The sequence below is a fragment of the Solanum tuberosum genome, unplaced genomic scaffold (genome assembly GCF_000226075.1).
Source record: "Solanum tuberosum cultivar DM 1-3 516 R44 unplaced genomic scaffold, SolTub_3.0 scf00007, whole genome shotgun sequence".
In the NCBI taxonomy this organism is placed as follows: domain Eukaryota; kingdom Viridiplantae; phylum Streptophyta; class Magnoliopsida; order Solanales; family Solanaceae; genus Solanum; species Solanum tuberosum.
This window is the reverse complement of record NW_006238933.1, coordinates 596,234-600,090: the sequence shown is the minus strand read 5'-3', so window position 1 is coordinate 600,090 and position 3,857 is coordinate 596,234.

Below are 3,857 nucleotides of genomic sequence, written 5' to 3'. Positions count from 1 at the left end.
AAAATGTGCTTCGGAAACACCTATAATTGTAATTTCCATATATCTCAAAATCCGTGCATGATTTCGGAAATTCGACTTCATATTCTTATTCATGGGGTCAAATTGAGTGGGAAATGGGTCTAACCCGAATTTTAGAGCAACCGTATCAAAATTCGAAATTTCCAAGTGAAGCCTTTTTCGAGGGTCTACTTTGGAGGGTCATATCTCCTAGCACACAAATTATTTGGGTGGCCAATAATATATCCATGGAAAGCCCTTTGAGTTAGCTACCTAACTCACTTCGTTTCACCTCATTCGGAGTTCGGACGAAGAAGTTATGCCCATTTTCGTAAAGTCTGTCCGGCAGAAAATGCAAATTCCAGTAGCTAATTTTACTGTTCATTACTGTTCACCCGCCTGAAATTTTTTCTAAGTGTTGGACCATTTTTTCCAAAGGGCATATGTTATTTCCTATATACCATTAGTTCAATTCCCATCCCTAAAACATTTCCCTCTCTACAATCCTCCATTAAGAAGAAGAAGAAGTGGGAGTTAGGGTTTTCGATCCAATGCTTTCTTCATCAAATTTCGTGGGAGATCATAGCAAAGGTATGGTGGTCTTGGTCCTTGTCTAAATTTCCATTCAAGGAGCCAAATCCAAAGTTATTTCAAAGTATGAAAAATCTAGGTTTCACTCTATCTCATGGGTTCTTCCACCAAATGGTTTTAAAAGGTTTCTAATGGCACTTTATGGTTATATTGTTGTTGTATTGACGATTTAAGATGAAAATACTCCATGGACCCATGATCTCCTTAAATCTCTAAGTTTGGCTTATGAAGTGGGTTTTATGATAATGCTTGGGTATTGATGGAATTGTACTTAGATTGAATTGTATTATTGATTCCTATTGTTATCTATATCTATTGTTGGTGGATTGTTGGTGTATGGATGAGTTGAGAATTATGGCCTTGTAGGCAAGTCATGGGTAAATTCTCTTGTGATGTTAGAATTGTTGAGAATTGGATAATGGTGATTATGGCTTTGGAGGATGGTAAGTTGACCTACTTTCATGCTATATTGAAATTGTTCTTGTTTGGATTGATCCACTTATGGTGGAGGTGTGTACTTATTGAATGTGTATTGATTATGGCCTTGAAGGCATTATATGAGTGTTATTGTATTGTTATATTATTATATATGAATGAGGCTATATGTAAAGTCCTATATGAAGCTATATGTGAAGGTATGATGTGAATGAGTTTTATGTGAAGCTATATGTGAAGGAATGATGTGAATGAGTTTTATGTGAAGCTATATGTGAAGGAATGATGTGAATGAGTTTTATGTGAAGCTATATGTGAAGGTATGATGTGAATGAGTTTTATGTGAAGCTATATGTGAAGGAATGATGTGAATGAGTTTTATGTGAAGCTATATGTGAAGGAATGATGTGAATGAGTTTTATGTGAAGCTATATGTGAAGGAATGATGTGAATGAGTTTTATGTGAAGCTATATGTGAAGGAATGATGTGAATGAGTTTTATGTGAAGCTATATGTGAAGGAATGATGTGAATGAGTTTTATGTGAAGCTATATGTGAAGGAATGATGTGAATGAGTTTTATGTGAAGCTATATGTGAAGGAATGATGTGAATGAGTTTTATGTGAAGCTATATGTGAAGGAATGATGTGAATGAGTTTTATGTGAAGCTATATGTGAAGGAATGATGTGAATGAGTTTTATGTGAAGCTATATGTGAAGGAATGATGTGAATGAGTTTTATGTGAAGCTATATGTGAAGGAATGATGTGAATGAGTTTTATGTGAAGCTATATGTGAAGGAATGATGTGAATGAGTTTTATGTGAAGCTATATGTGAAGGAATGATGTGAATGAGTTTTATGTGAAGCTATATGTGAAGGAATGATGTGAATGAGTTTTATGTGAAGCTATATGTGAAGGTATGATGTGAATGAGTTTATGTGATCTTGTGATGATCCTATGTAAAGTGGATAGCATTGTGAGTTAAAGTATGATTTCTCATGATGTATATATGAAATGATGTTGGATTATGAAGTATCCTTAAATGAAAATGTTGTGACTTGGTTGGTAGACTAAAGTGTCCCTCCTTGTTACTTAAAGTCTTGAATGCATGAATGTGTGAAATGGGCAAAACTAAGAAATGGTGCCCTTTCATAAGTCTAGCTTTCCTAAGTAAATGTAAAACCATGAAATCGGTAGACCTAATGGTGGTAGCCCTTCTCATGTGTGAAATGATGAACCTTGGATCGGTAGGCCTAAGGCACCCTTCCAGGGGGATTTAATGAGCTATCCTTATGAACCTTGATTGGCCATGACTAAGAAATGGGGCCTTTCTTGGGAAGAGGTACTATGAGTTGGTTGAACTAGAAAAGGAACCTTCTCTAAGTACATATGTGATTGAATACTCTATGGGAAACAAGGCTAGCACCGAGTGGATGTGGTTAGGAAGGTGGCCTAGTTGAGTATGAGATTAGGCACAATGAACTTCCTTGGACATCCCTTAACCATGTGCCTACATGGGTTGCTTACTAGTTCTACCTTTGGCAAGTAGAACAACCTTCCACGGAGTAGGGTAGACTCCGGATTCCATACCTAGCTAGTATGGTCTATGTCGGTTATGCCTATTCCCATCATGTGGGATGTGCACTCTAGTTATTGGATAGGTTCTACAACGTGTAGGTAGTAGTATGGGATGCTATCTACACATGGCACGAGTAGGCTTTGAAGATACTAAAGTGAGTTCCCTAAGTCTAACGACTATTATGTGAAAGTCCCCTTATGTGCTTGAATGTCTCCTAAATGGTTTCTTAAAGAATGTTGGTCTATTGATGTTATGTTGTAAAGGAAATGTCCTTATCTAAGGTAATCTTGGGGAACACTTAAGTGTGCTTGAAGAGGTTGTATGGGTGGTCACTTCTTGTCTCACTCAAGTGTGTCTTAAGGTTATATTAGGTAGAGGTCCTATGGTAATGAAATGACATGTGTTCTTTTAAAGCTAAGCATGGGTTGTATATGGACTTATGTTAAGTATGTGTGTGCTTGGCTATGGTCTTATATGTTAATGTTGACTTGTATTATGTCTCTTATACTTGTAAAGGAAAGGTTTTATCAAATTGATATGAAAGCATTTATTCTTTGAAAATGTCCTTTTTGGCATGTTTTTGCATGGTCTCCATACTTAGTACTTAATTGTGCTAACCCCTTTCTTTCCCTTTTTGACTAAAGTGTAGGGATTTGGAGATGATGACATGTCATGGCTTTGATAGGTTTCTAAGTGTTGAAGATGAAGACTTGGTGAGTCCTCATAGATTCGAGGACAATACCCAATATGTTCTTTTATGTCTTTTTAGTATTGTTTAGGTTGTGTACGGGATTAGTCCCGAATTTTGTACTCTAAAGTATTAGATGGTTTGAGACGTCATGTATAAAGTCTAGAAAGTCTTCCGCTTGCTATTTTTTTTATGCAATGTTTTCTTGGTAAAGAAAGTTTTAAATTCCTTATGGTTTTAGTGTCTATGCGATGAATGAATGCTAAGAGGCTTGTATTAGACCTCTTCGAGGTCGAGTACGCCGGTTACGACTAGGGGGTGCTCCCGGGTCGTGACATTTGAGACAGCTCAAACAGCTTGGAACAAACTAGTTGTTGCTTATGCTTCAGGTTCGAAGCCTCAAATTCATGAGTTGAAAACAACACTACACACATTGCAGAGAGACAAACTAGTATTGAGTCCTAAGTGCAAAAGGTAAAAGGTATCAGAAAAATGGTATCAGAGCCAAGGATAATAAGAAACACGGTAAGAAACATACTAGTAGAAAGTTAAGAAAAATATAAA